Genomic DNA, 15,172 nt, shown 5'->3' on the forward strand with positions numbered 1-15,172 from the left:
GTGAAGACCCTCATTCTCATATGGAAACCTTTTGCGACTATTATGATGCAATCTCTCAAACGGGTGTGACTCAAGACCAAATTAGATGGGTCTTATTTCCTTTTTCTCTAATCGGCACCGCGAAGCAATGGTTGAAGGGCCTTGACAAGGCCACCCTCGGAATAGATTCTTGGAAGAAGTTGGCTCTAGCTTTCTACAAAAAATTCTACCCACCGGAGAAGACTAACATGCTAAGAGCTCAAATTACGGGTTTTAAGCAAAGGGATGAAGAATCTTTGTATGAAGCTTGGGAGCGGTTCAAGGGAATTTGTCGCTCATGTCCTCACCATGGACTTAGCGAATGGTTTTTGGTACAACAATTTTGGAATGGTCTATATGAGGATTCAAGGAACATTCTCAACATGGGATCAAATGGAATGTTCACCGAAGTTGATGACAATCAAACATGGAACAAGATTGAGGAAATGGCGGTCCATAACTCACAATATAGTAGACCTCGCAAGGCTACTAGAGGAGAAAAGCATGAAGTGGACTCCGTTACTCAATTGGGTGCTCAACTTAGTGCTCATATTGACACAATCAATTTGAAGTTTGAAAAAGCTATGGCTAGACTTGAAGAAGTCTCAAAATCACCAAAGCATCATGTTAATGCCATGACGGCATCCTCATCAATCCCAAGTGGGATATGTGAGAATTGTGGAACTTTGGGACATGACCAAGGTGAATGTAGGGGAACAAATGAACAAGTGAATGCTTTCCAAGCATACAAGAGTGGTACCCCTTATTCCAACTATTACAATGAAAACACCAAATTCCATCCAAATCTCTCATACAAAAGCCAAAATGTTCAAAACCTCAAACAACATACACTCCACCACCCATGAGAAACGAAAATCAAAGACCCTTGTACAATCAAAACCAAGGTTACCAAAATCCAAATCCATACAATCACCAAAATGACCAAGGTTTTGATGTCCAAAAAGCGGTCCTCCAAATGCAAAAGAATCAACAAGAATTTTTCACTCAAATGCAAAAAGATAGCCAAGCAAAGGAAACCACCATCAACAACATCCTAGCTCACACCAAGATGTTGGAAACACAATTGACTCAACTAGCATCTTCAAGCTCACAAAGACAAAAGGGGCAATTACCACCTCAAAGTAATCCCCCTAGACACGAAACGGTTAGTGCCATTCACTTGAGAAGTGGTACAAGGTATGAAGCACCAAGGAAGCAAGTAGAGAATGAAGTTGTGGAAGCTAGTGAAAAGGAAGAAATTGTGCAAAGCTCCAAAGATGGAGAATCATCAAAAGAAGAAAGTCCAAAGAAAATCGATGACAAGGTCAAGGAGAAGGAGCCCATTGTGATTAGACTTCCTTTTCCAAGTCGTCAAGCCAAGCCCAAATTTGATGACCAACTTGGAAAGTTCATGGAAATTGTGAAGAATTTGGAAGTCTCAATTCCTTTCACGGAATTAATCAATCACGTGCCGGCCTATGCGAAATACATGAAAGATATCCTCACAAAGAAGAAGTCGATCCGAAAGCTTGAGACTATCGCCTTCACTAAGGTGAGTAGTGCAATACTTCAAGGGAGTTCACCTCCAAAGCTAAAGGATCCGGGAAGCTTCTCAATACCGTGTACCATTGGCGACACAACGATCAACAAAGCCTTATGTGATCTAGGGGCTAGTGTGAGTGTCATGCCGTACTCGGTAAGTAAAAGGTTGAGGATGGGAGAGCTTAAATGCACCAACATCACACTCCAAATGGCCGATAGATCGACAAAGACACCATTAGGGATATGGGAAGATGTCCCCGTACGAATTGGGAAGTTTTTCATCCCGGTGGACTTTGTCATTGTTGATATGGAGGAAGATTCCAACATTCCAATCATTATAGGAAGACCTTTCCTACACACCGCGGGTGCGGTAATTGATGTGAAACATGGTGAGCTCACTCTAGAAGTGGGAGATGAAAGCATAACATTTAATCTTGACAAGACTATGAGAGCTCCATATTTGCATGAACTATGTTTGATGATTGATCATTATAGCCGAAAGGATGAAAGGAAGAAATCGGAACTCCAATGGAAGAAAAAAATTGAAGATGCTCCATTCAAAGAGCAAGTGAATTGTGACAAGGAGAGCTTGCAAAGCTCATCAAAATCAACCAAAGAAGAAGAGGATGGCCTCATTGGCCAAGAGAAGAATTTGGGAGAGTTGTCTCCATCAAATCAAGAGATTTTCAATGATCAACTTAATGAAGTTTGTGGTCTTTGGGACGACGAATTTGAAGGGATTTTTAATCCCTATATTGGTAATGTCATCGATCAAGACCGACAACAAGGGCCAAGGTCTATTGAAGGCCTCTACCATAATAATGAACAAGCTTTCGATTACTTTTTCAAGGTGTTGAGCAACATCAACAACACCTTGGACATGCCCCCTTGACATCTCATAAAGAATGAGAGTTTGGTGGAGTACTCCCTAAACCACCAATTGTAAATATTTCTAACTCCCTAACTCGTATTTCAATTCTTGTATTGCATTTTTGTCATATTTGGATTTTTATTTGCTTTGATCAAGATATTTGTCATGTTTGAGAGAAGTGAGGGAGGGACTAACAATCTCAAATTGATGTGTAGTGCTTTCGCTTAGTGTGGGGATGGCAATTGCCTAGGCTATCCATGCCTTAGTAGTGGCCCCCCAATGAAGAACACGAGATTTGAAGAAGAAGAATAGGAGGTTGATAAGGGATATGCATTGTGCACGGATGGAACTGAATCCGGGTACACAGGGGTAGAATCCGAGCGGATTCAAGAGAATCCGCCCGTCTTCATGCAATCCGAGCGTACTGGGTGGAAGACGCACGTCCCTATAAGCTGAAATTTTGAAAGATTTTTGACTGTAAGAGAATCCGGGCGTCCTGAACAGCAATCCGCCCGTCTCTGATAATCCGTCCGTCTTGGATAGAAGACGCCCGTCTTCTCTGCTGAGGAAAACAAGGAAAATTTCCTGGACTGAAATCCGTCCGTCTTCAGGCAAATCCGCCCATCCTGTATCAAGCAAATGCGAGCGTCTTCTTCTGAATCCGCCCGTCTTTAGGCGAGTTTTATCAAACCCAGAAAGTGCAGAATCCGCCCGTATTAGGCAGAATCCGCACGGATTGCCCCTGCAGTTCGAATTTTTTCAGTCTTTATAAAATCCCTCCCACCTTCATTCATTCATTCATTCATTCATTCATTCATAACACTACTTCAAAACATCAAAACTCTCATCCTCTCCATCATAAAAACAAAATCCCTCAACAACATTCACCAAAATCAAATCAAATCATCCTTCTAACAACAAATCAATCACTCCGTTTTCAATAAAAATCAAAACCAAGTACAAAATCTTCAACCTTTGAGTCGATTTTTGAATTCCTAAAGGCAAAGCCTTTCACCTTTAAATCGATTTGGGTACACTACAAATTGAAGATTTTTCATTCTTTTCTTGGTTAGTTCATCAATGGCAAGACTAAGGGAGCAACAAAGGCAACAAAGGCACCAAAGGCACTTTCGCAAAGGCAAAAGACTCTTCAAGCAAAGAAAGCATTGGCTATGGTGGTAGCAACACCAAACTTGGAAGTGCAACAACAACAACCCTCTATGGGAGCAACAACATCTTCTACTCCGGAAATCGATCAACTTTTGCAATATCCGGAGGTAACTTTTATTTCCAAAACCCATTGAGATACTTTTGCAAAGTTTGTTAGGAAATCAATTCAATCCACCAAATTTATTTGTGAAGACACCTTGGGAAAGTTGGGTGTCCTTGAGCAAACTAGAGCCTTTTTCAAAGCCATGGGGTTAGAGAAGTTGTTTGAATCAAAAGAATTGACATACCCCTCCCTTACCTTGGAATTTTTGAGTTCTTTGAAAGTCACCAAAGTTGAGAGTAGGGAGAATCTCGAGTTTCGTCTAGCTAATGTTAGTAGACGCATTTCCTTTAGGGAATTGAGTGAAATTTTGGGTCTTAGTGATGAACCAAGTTATTTTAAGAATTATGGAAAGTATGACCCCGACCCTCTTTGGGAGGCAATTTCCGGGAGTAAATTTGAGGACTTTCATGCGAGTCGTGCTCTTTTAGTCCACCATCCGGGCATAAGAGTATGGCACAAGGTCATAGGCTACACCATTATTGCAAGGAAAGATACCAACCATTTCACCAAACTTGATTTTATTCTTCTTGAATCGGCTTTGAACATTGGAAGAGTACACACCAAGCCTTTCAACTCTTTGAGGTTTTTGGTAGATAGATGGCTCAACATTGATTGTGGGAAGAAGGGCACTACTGTTATTGTCAATGGCGGCCTAGTCACTATCCTAGCTAAGTACTTTGATCCTAACTTCAATAAGGTTAACAAGTAAAAAGCAAAGGAGGGTGGTCATCTTGTTTATTTGCATACTATGATACACAAGTACAAGTGGGTTGCTCATAAACCTCTTGATACCATGTATGGATGGCTCACTAGTGAAGCTAGATCGTTCACCTTGCCTTCAAAGATTTGTCGTCTAAGCGTCCACCGGACCAATTATCTACTTCCCCTTTCTAAAGAGGCCGAGTATATTATTCAACAACAAAAGGGTGAACTTGAAATGCCCTCCTCTTCCATTGTCATACCACCTTACCCCTTTGAGTATCAAGAGTTCAAGCCGGAAGGAGTTGAAGCTAGAAATGATTATTTGACTCTTCTCATGCAAGCAATGCACAAGCAAGCCTTTGAGGATCGGAAAAATGCTTACTTGGCTCAATATCCACCCCTCCTACACTTAGCTAGGCAAGGACTACTTGACCCATCATGTCCTTTGCCTAGTTGGACGGATAGAGAAGTCCTATTTCTGGGTGCATCTAGGGTCGTTTCGGGTGACAATGAGGTTGTTGGTAATGAAGAAGTTGATGATAACATTGATGAGGAAGCAAGTGAAGAAGGAGAGAAGGATGGTGAAGAAGATGATGAGCAAGATGAGGAAGAAGATGAAGAGGCAAATGAAGAGGGAAGTGGCATTGAGACCACTTCTAATGAGGAAAGCGATAATGGTGATGATATGATGGAAGATTAGCAAGCCTTGGAGGCTCCTACCCTCTCATGGTTTGTTTATTTATCTCTTTGTTTTAATTATAATTTTGATCATTGTTGGAGTAGTCCTAGCACCATAGGGGACTCACACCTCAATACCATTGAGGTGTTCTCATTTTATTGTTCCCATTTTCAAAATCCAAAATGACAAATTAGTTTCATGCATTGCATAGTGTGTTCATGAACTACACCCATCCTTGGACATTAGCAATAGTGTCGAACTCGGTTTGGGGAAGTTAAGGCATAAACAACGGGAGGTAATCTAAATTATCCTCTCCGTCATAACAAAAACCATGCATCATGTAGTGTAGCTTAGTATAGATTGCATTTAGTATAGAAATCATGCATCCTCTTTGCATAATTTCCATCATTTTGGCCATTGAGGACAATGCCCATATTAGTGTGGGGATGGGAATTCTAACATTTAACTCTTATTCAAAAAATCCAAAAAAATTGAAAAATTTCGAAAATCATAAAAATTTGAAAATTGAAAAACCCAAAAACATGTTTATTTCCCTTTGTAGTATTGTATATATTGTGTTTGTTCTATCATTGTTCACATTGATTGACTACGCCACATCCGAGACATGAGGATAATGAAGACCGCATGGTATGATCTTTCCAATCTCCTTTTTTCTCTTTATGTTAATGACTATGTGGCTTTATTTTGATTGATGCGGTATAACAATGTGAACTTAGGACTTGCATTTAGTTTATATGTCATATTAGTTGATAGAATCACTTGCATTAGGATGTTTATATTAGTTGCATCATGGCATGTAGTTGCATGTTAGAAATGTTTTGAAAAATGCCTAACTAGGAACTTTGACAAGAGCAACTAAGCCATTACAAATACTTGTTCAACTTAAGACTTTGCCTACTAGAATGGTTGTAAAACACCCTAGATAGTGTCATACTAGTGTCTTTTGACACATGACCCAAGGCCTAGTCAAGGGTTTGCATGTGAGTCACCTATCCAACTCCGTGATGCGATGTGGACTTGGTTAACTTGTCTAGGTGACCTTGATTGACCTTGTGGTAAGGCAACCCAAAAATATTTTCTATCAATAAGCTTGAAGTGCTCATTTCAAAGAATTTTGTCATGTGAAAGTAATTTAGTGCCAAGGAACCTCAAATGTTATGAATTGTTGAATGTTGAGAAATTTAAGTTGTTTTGATGGAGGCGTACCACTTCGATGTGCTTTGGTGCGGGATCCATTGAATTGGGCCCCCACACGGTTGTGAATTCGGCCGCCTAGAGACAGAGTGACTATCACCCCGAAAAGCTATTGTCTAGAGGTTAACCGGTTGCCTAATAAGCGATTGGCGAAAGCAAAGGACACTAGCTCGGAAGGGACAAACCCCATCTTAAATTTTTATGTGAAAGTGAAATGAGGACAATTTTGAATACTAGTCATATCCACCCGTTGTGAATAAAGATTTGAGCATTTCATTCCCAAAAAGCCTTTTGTCAAGCCACTTGGTCGAGCTTGGGACGATCCATGACCATTACTTTTGTAGAGAATTCGAGACTTGTCATGTCATATGCTACTAGCATCATAGGGATCATCATTCCACCACCATCCGATCGCTCTTGACGAAAGCATTTGGAAATTGAGGACGAAAGTAGTCTAGTTTAACACCATTTGGAGGTGATTTAGTGCCATCCTCTTAGCCTTAGTAATTTGTTGAACTAGTATTTGTGAAGGATTACATGCTCTTAAATTTGTTCCTCTTTAGTGCCTCCGCCACTTGATGAGGAAGTGGCTATTCCTTTTGTAGATGCATCCATTATGTGATTTTGTGTGCTTAATGTTTGGATGTGTCGCCATTTTGGCAAGACCCACCTTGCCTTGCATGAAGGCATCCTACCTCATGGTTGTCTTGTTGTGAGTTGAAGGGGCGGAGTGAGACCCGCTAATTGTCTCATACCGGCTATGTTATTAGGTTAGTTTAAATAATGGTCCTAGTCTTTGTCACCTCTTTACTTGGGACGAGCAAAGGTTCGGTTTGGGGATATTTGATGTGACCATAATTAGCGCATATTTAGCCCCTGAATTAGCCTTGTTCCCATGCTTTTTAGTGCATATTTGGGTCATTTCTTATCTTTAGTTCTTTGTTTTGCATATTCTTTGAGATTTTGATCCCTTGGTAGGAAAGGAGTAAGAATCTTGCATTTTCATGGCAAAACAAGACTAAATTGATCGAATTCAATGACCAAGCATCAAGGAGAGACAAGATTAGAAGGCCTTTGTACATATGATAGTAGATGAGCAATGTTGAGAAAGGATCCTTGAGTCCCCAAGGAAATCCGTGCGGATTTTCCCCAATCCGGCCGTCCTCCAGCTGCAGAATCCGTGCGGCTTTCCACAATGACGCTCAGATCCCACCTCCACAATCCGCCCGGATTCTCTTGAATCCGCTCGGATTCCATCGCCAGAATCCGCCCGTCCCGACCTTAATCCGCCCGGATTCCAGCACAGCGTGATTTCCTCTTCTCCAAGCTACGAAGAAAGAAGCCCTTCCTTTGGAAAATACCGGCTCCTCTCTGCTCAATTTAAAAAGTGTAATTACTAGTTTAGCCCTTAGTTAACCCTAATGCATCCTCCCTAATTTCCACTATAAATACCCCATTAGTCTAATTAGAGGAGCATGTTCTTCTGATCAATAATTAGAGTAGTTAATATCAATCAAATCTCTCTTTAGTTTTGTAATCAACAATTAATCAAGTTCTAATACAAGTTTTATTTCCTTAATCTCTCTTTTGTTCATCCTTTATTTTGGGTAATTGAAGATTATTTGGGTTATTGTTGGGAGATTGACAACCTCTCAATCAAGCATTCAAGTACTTCTTTTATCTTTGCTTTATTATTGGAATCATTAGTAGGTATAATTATCTTAATCCCTTTTTAATTATTGTTAATTACTTTCATTTATTCATCATGTTTCATATTGTTGGTATGATTTACAACCTTGCTAGCATGATCAACATGATAATGAGTGAGTAGTCTCTTAGCTAGGGTTAATGGGTGATTAGGGGAAACCAACATGGGGAATGATTCATGCTTAAATTAATATGCTTTCATGTTTTATTTGCTTGCTTGTTTTGATCTCAACTCATGCACATGTTATATTTGATGAAATGCTAAGCCTATGAATCCTTGAATTTACTATCATCTTCTATCTTTTCAATGAGACTTGTAAGACATAACCCAACTCAAGTCTCATTAGACCATGCATGTTATTGAGTAGGGAAGATTAAGTCGACTTGTAGGTGTTGTACAATCTAATCGATTCGGCTCCGGGACCCAAACTTTCCTAGGATTGTAAGATATAACCCAACTCAATCCATCACAACAATAATTGCTTGCTTATAATTTGAGAACATGTTTGTATGATCAATTCCCATGATTCCCCTATGATCCCATGACACCCTAGTGCTTCTTATTCAATTGTTTACACCCCTTTTAATTCATCTTGCTAGTTTATTTTCATTGCTATTTTAGTTAGTGACCTTCTACATCAACCCAATTTGTGACACCCCCAAGACACCACTAGTTTCAATAGAAATCTCATTTCAATACCCGTCCCTTGGGATCGGACCTTTACTTGCCTCTTTACTAATTGTAGAGTTGTTTGTGAAGCTATAAATTGTGTTTTGATTCGGACGTGACCCAACGACCACACCTTTAATTGTGAACACGAAACGGACCGATCACAAGGTTGTCAATCATACCAACAAAGTGAAACATGATGAACAAATGAAAGTAATTAGCAATAATTAAAAAGGGATTAAGAGAATTATACCTACTAATGATTCCAATAATGAAGCAAAGAATAAAAGAAGTACTTGATGCTTGATTGAGAGGTTGTCAATCTCCCAATAATAACCCAAATAATCTTCAATTACCCAAAATAAAGGATGAACAAAAGAGAGATTAAGGAAATAAAACTTGTATTAAAACTTGATTAATTGTTGATTACAAAACTAAAGAGAGATTTGATTGATATTAGCTACTCTAAGAATTGATAAGAAGAACATGCTCTTCTAATTAGACTAATGAGGTATTTATAGTGGAAATTAGGTGGATGCATTAGGGTTAACTAAGGGCTTAAATGACGATTAAGTCCCTACTTAAGGATACGCCGGTATTTTCTGAAGGATGGGCATCTTTCTTGAAGCTTGAAGAAACGAATTTGCGCTGTCTTGGAATCCGTGCGTCTTACGCTCGGGACGGTCGGATTCGTGAGTCTCTGCCCGGGCGTCTTTGGGATTAGACGGGCGTCTTCTGGTAGCTGATGCCCGGGCGTATTGTATGGAAGACGCACGAATTATGGTCCTGGGGACGGGCGTCTTCAAGACAATCCGCACGGATTGCTGCTCAGCCTTGTTTCTTCTTCTTTTCTTCCCTTTTCTTCATAAAATCCTTGTGGATTTCCTTGGGGATGCAAGGATCTTTCCTCATCATTGCCCAACTACTATAATATGTACAAAGGCCTTCTAATCTTGTCTCTCCTTGATGCTTGGTCATTGGATTCAATCAATTTAGTCTCATTTTGCCATGAAAATGCAAGGTTTGCACTCCTTTCCTACCAAGGACACAAAACCTCAAAAAATATGCAAAACAAAGAACTAAAGATAATAACTGACCCAAATATGCACTAAAAAGCATGGGATCAAGGCTAATTCGGGGACTAAATATGCGCTAATTATGGTCACATCAAATATCCCCAAACCGAACCTTTTGCTCAACCCGAGTAAAGAGGTGACAAAGACTAGGACCATTATTTAAACTAACCTAATAACATAGCCGATATGAGACAATTAGCGGGTCTCACTCTGCCACTTGAACTCACAACAAGACAACGATGAGGTAGGATGACTTCTTGGAAGGCAAGGTGGGTCTTGCCAAAATGGCTACACATCCAAACATTAAGCACACAAAATCACATAATGGATGCATCTACAAAAGGAATAGCCACTTCCTCATCAAGTGGCGGAGGCGACTAAAAGAGAACAAATTTAAGAGCATATATTCCCTCACAAATACTAGTTCAACAAATCACTAAGGCTAAGAGGATGGCACTAAATCACCTCCAAATGGTGTTAAACTAGACTACTTTCGTCCTCAATTTCCAAATACTTTCGTCAAGAGCGATCGGATGGTTTGGAATGATGATCCCCATGATGCTAGTAGCATATGACATGACAAGTCTCGAGTTCTCTACAAAAGTAAAGGTCATGGATCGTCCCAAGCTCGACAAAGTGGCTTGACAAAAAGGCTTTTTGGGAATGAAATGCTCAAATCGTTATAAACAAGGGTGGATATGACTAGCATTCAAAAATTGACCTCATTCAACTTTCACATTTCAAAAATTAGAGATGGGGTTTGTCCCTTCCGTGCTAATGTCCTTTGATTTCGCCAATCGCTTATTAGGCAACCGGTTAACCTCTAGACAATAGCTTTTCGGAGTGATAGTCACTCTGTCTCTGGGCGGTTGAATTCACAACAGTGTGGGGGCCCAATTCAATGGATCCCTCTCCAAAGCACATCGAAGTGGTACGGCTCCATCAAAACAACTAAAATTCTCAATATTTCATCATTTCATAACATTTGAGGTTTCCTTGGCAATAAAACGTTTCCACATACAAAATCTTTGAAATGAGCACTTCAAACTTATTGATAGAAAGTATTTTTGTGTTGCCATACCACAAGGTCAATCAAGGTCACCTAGACAAGTTAACCAAGTCCACATCGCATCACGGGGTTGGATAGGTGACTCACATGCAAACCCTTGACTATGTTTTGGGTCATGGGTCGAAAGACACTAGTATGACACAATCTAGGGTGTTTTACAACCATTCTAGTAGGCGAAGTCTTAAGCTGAAAAAGTATTTGTAATGGCTTAGTTGCTCTTGTCAAAGTTCTCAATTAGGCACTTTTCAAAATATTTTATCTAAATGCAACTAAATGCCATGATGCAACTATTATATACATCCTAATGCAAGTGATTCTACCAACTAATATGACATATAAACTAAATGCAAGTCCTAAGTTCACATTGTTATACCGCATCAATCAAAATAAAGCCACATAGTCATTAACATAAAGAGGAAAAAGAAGATTGGAAAGATCATACCATGCGGTCTTCAATATCCTCATGTCTCGGATGTGGCGTAATCAATCAATATGAACAAGGATAGAATAAACACAATATATACAAAAATATATACATGACTACACTACAAAACAAAATAACATGTTTTTGGTTTTTCAAATTTCAAATTTTTCAATTTTTTTGGATTTTTGAATAAAAGTTAAGTTAGAATTCCCCATCCCCACACTAATATGGGCATTGTCCTCAATGGCCAAAATGATGGGAAATTATGCAAACATGATGCATGATTTCTACACTAAATGCAAGCTGCACTAATCTACACTACATGATGCATTGTTTTAGTTTATGACGGATAGGATAATTTAGATTACCTCCCGTTGTGTATGTATGTACTTCCCCAAACCGAGTTAGACATTATTGCTAATGTCCTAAGGTTGGGTGTAGTTCATGCACACACTATGCAATGCATGAAATTAATTTTGTCATTTTGGATTTTTAAAAGTGGGAACAATGAAATGAGAACACCTCAATGGGGCCGAGGTGTTAGTCCTCTATGGTGCTAGGACTACTCCAACAATGGTCAAAATTAATAAAATACAACAAAGAGATAAATAGACAAACCTCAAGAGAGTAGGAGCCTCCAAAGCTTTCTAATCTTCCATCATATCATCACTATCATCATCTTCCTCACTAGAAGTGGACTCATCACCACTTCCCTCTTCACTTTGTTATTCACCTTGCTCATCATCCTCTTCTCCTTCTTCACTAGCTTCTTCATCAATGTTATCATCAACCTCTTCATCACCGACAACTTCATTATCACCCGGAAACTCACCCCTAGATGCACTCGAAAAGAAGACTTCCCTATCCGCCCAACTAGGAAAAGGACATGAAGGGTCAAGTAGTCCTTGCCTAGCTAAGTGAAGGAGGGGTGGATATTGGGCTAAGTAAGCATCTTCCCGATCCTTGAAAGCTTGCTCGTGCATCTCTTGCATAAGAAGAGTCATATAATCTTTGCTTGCTTCAACACCTTCGGGCTTGAACTCTTGGTACTTGAAAGGATAGGGTGGTGTGACAATGGAAGAGGAGGGTATTTCAATTTCACCCTTTTGTTTTCGGATAATGTATTCGGCCTCCTTTGAAAGGGGAAGGAGATAGTTGGTCCGGTGGACACTTAAACGACAAATCTTCGAAGGCAAAGTAAAATATCTAGCCTCACTAGTGAGCCACCCATACTTGGTGTCAAGAGGGTTATGAGAGACCCACTTGTACTTGTTTATCATAGTATCAATATCAATGAGATGACCACCCTTCTTTGCCTCATACTTGCTATCCTGGTTGAAGTTAGGATCAAAGTATTTAGCCAAAAGAGTGACTAGACCTCCATTCACAATGACGGTAGTGCCTTGCCTCCCACAATCAACATTTAGCCATCTATCCACCAAAAGTCTTAGAGAGTTGAAAGGCTTGGTGAATTCCCTTCCAATGTTCAAGTCCGACTCAAGAAGAACAAAATCGAGTTTGGTGAAATGGTTGGTGTCTTTTCTTGCAATGATGGTGTTCCTTACAACCTTGTGCCACATTCTAATGCCCGGATGGTGGACTAATAGAGCGCGACTAGCATGAAAGTTCTCGAATTTCCTTCCGGAAATCGCCTCCCAAAGAGGGTCGGGGTCATATTTGCCAACATTCTTGAAATAACTCGGTGAATCACTAAGACCCAAAGCTTTACCCATTTCCTCAAAGGAGATGTGCCTACTAACATTAGCTAGGCGAAACTCGATGGTTTCCATAGTCTCAACCTTGTTAACTTTCAAAGAACTCAAAAATTCTAAGGTAAGGGAAGGGTATGTCAATTCTTTTGTTGTAAACAATTTCTCCAACCCCATGGCTTTAAAGAAGGCTCTAGTTTGCTCAAGGACACCCAACTTATCTAAGGCATCTTCACAAATAAACTTGGTGGATAAAAATGATTTTCTAGCAAACTTAGCAAAAGTGTCCCTATGGGATTTGGAAATGAAAATTACCTCCGGATAATTCGAAAGTTGAGCAATTTCCGGAGTAGTAGATGTTGTTGCTTCCATGGGAGGTTGTTGTTGTTGCACCTCCAAGTTTGGGCTAGCTGTAACACCCCGGTTTATGAAGGAGCCTTTAGCAAGACATTCCCTAATAAACCGGACTGTTACCATCTCGGTTTCCCGAGGTAGTGAATAACAAAGTACAACAATACCAAAGTACTTTAAATTAAAACTTAACGATTACATGTTTATTACAACTTATCCAACTAAACTCAATATAAGATAAATACAACTTGCAGCGGAAAATAAATTAAGTGATAAAATCTTCTATGTGGTCTAGACTTCTAGGTAGATTGGCCAAGTCCTCACGCATCCCATAGCTCCCAAGTCAGCTAATCTTTAGTACCTGTCAAATATGCTCCCCATTATGGTTCATCACAGGTGTTCACGAATACACAGGGTCAACCACGAGGTTGAGTAGGGAAAACAATGAAACAATAAAATATGATATGCATGCTCCTCCTTCACCTCCATCTCCATCTCAACTCATCACACACATCCCCGGAACGCCCAGCCATACCGATCCCCGGGTGACTATATATCGACCGAAGTCGATCTGCCAGCTCGCAGCTGAGGACACCAGGGCAAGTCCTGCAGAACCCGCCTGGGCCTTATCACAACATCACATCGTATCACAACCTCGTCACCACCACACCATCCTCCAACTCCAATGCATATGAAATGCTCAACAGTAATTATGCAACACAATATGTATATCAAATGAATGAAATCATGCCAGCTACTGAATGTTGTGATATCATACTCAATACGATCAATTCAGTCAATCACTTTCCCGTATATATAAATCATAACATAAGTCAACATCCAGAAATCAAGTCAACACAATTCGATCAATGATGATAATAGGACAAGTGTATTTCCCTACCTCAAAGTGCCAGCAAATCCAATTACGCGATTAAAGCGATCCAGAAAACAAAGCAATGCATTTGATTATCGATCCTTCACAAATCCGTCACCTAAAACAATTATAATATTTATAATTACTAACTACTAAATATAGACATCTCTCAAAATAGGAACTTTCCCGATATAGTAACTTTCTATTTTAACAAACCCGACTCAAAATCTCGTTTCTAGTTAATTAATTATTATTTTATTTTAATTAACTCGGAACTTAAACCAACACGATAAATTAAACGAATTATACGATTTAAGAAAACCCGAATCAAACATAGAACAACTCAAACAATCCTGACTCAAACCCGTCTTTAATTATTTAATAACTCGGGAATTAAATTGAATAAATTAAGAATACGATAACTTAAATGATAACGAAACGAATCAAACCCGACTAAACACACGCGCCCCCTTCAACTTGACACAACTCCCTCCAACAACCACCAACCCTCACCGCCGACCACCAGGCCTGACACCAGGTCTGGCCTGGTCACCTCCGACCACCACCAACGTGGTCGACCCACGCCGGTGGTCAGAACCACCACCACCAATACCCCCGTCCGCAACTCGGCCGCCACAAAACGCCATAATGACCCATCTTCAACTCGTCCGCCACCACTACCCACTCGCCGACCCACAAGCCACCACCACCACCGAATCATGGCCAACCCAAGACCCCCAGGACGCACGGCGTCACCGGCTCGACCTCCCCCGCCTCCGGTGAAGCCCCGCAACCCCCGCCCGACACGCTCATAACCCGTTTGCTACCCCCGTCGACGCCGCCTTTTACAAATGACCCCTACCACCACCTAAAACCACTCCAACAACCACCACGTCACTCGTCTCTCACCGCACTACCCTTATACCCTGTTAACAACTACCATAGACGCCTTTATAAGACACGAAACAATCAACCAAAAACCCGACATCAAA

The 15,172-nt window shown here is 40.3% G+C and overlaps 1 non-coding gene across 1 annotated transcript; it reads right to left on the minus strand.

The window, feature by feature from the left end:
• Positions 1-227: 227 nt before the first annotated feature.
• Positions 228-334, minus strand: LOC141645560 (small nucleolar RNA R71). The gene has a single exon (XR_012545040.1). It is a non-coding gene; the product is annotated as a small nucleolar RNA R71 (small nucleolar RNA).
• Positions 335-15,172: the final 14,838 nt, after the last annotated feature.

This window comes from Silene latifolia, chromosome 2, assembly GCF_048544455.1.
Source record: "Silene latifolia isolate original U9 population chromosome 2, ASM4854445v1, whole genome shotgun sequence".
NCBI lineage: Eukaryota > Viridiplantae > Streptophyta > Magnoliopsida > Caryophyllales > Caryophyllaceae > Silene > Silene latifolia.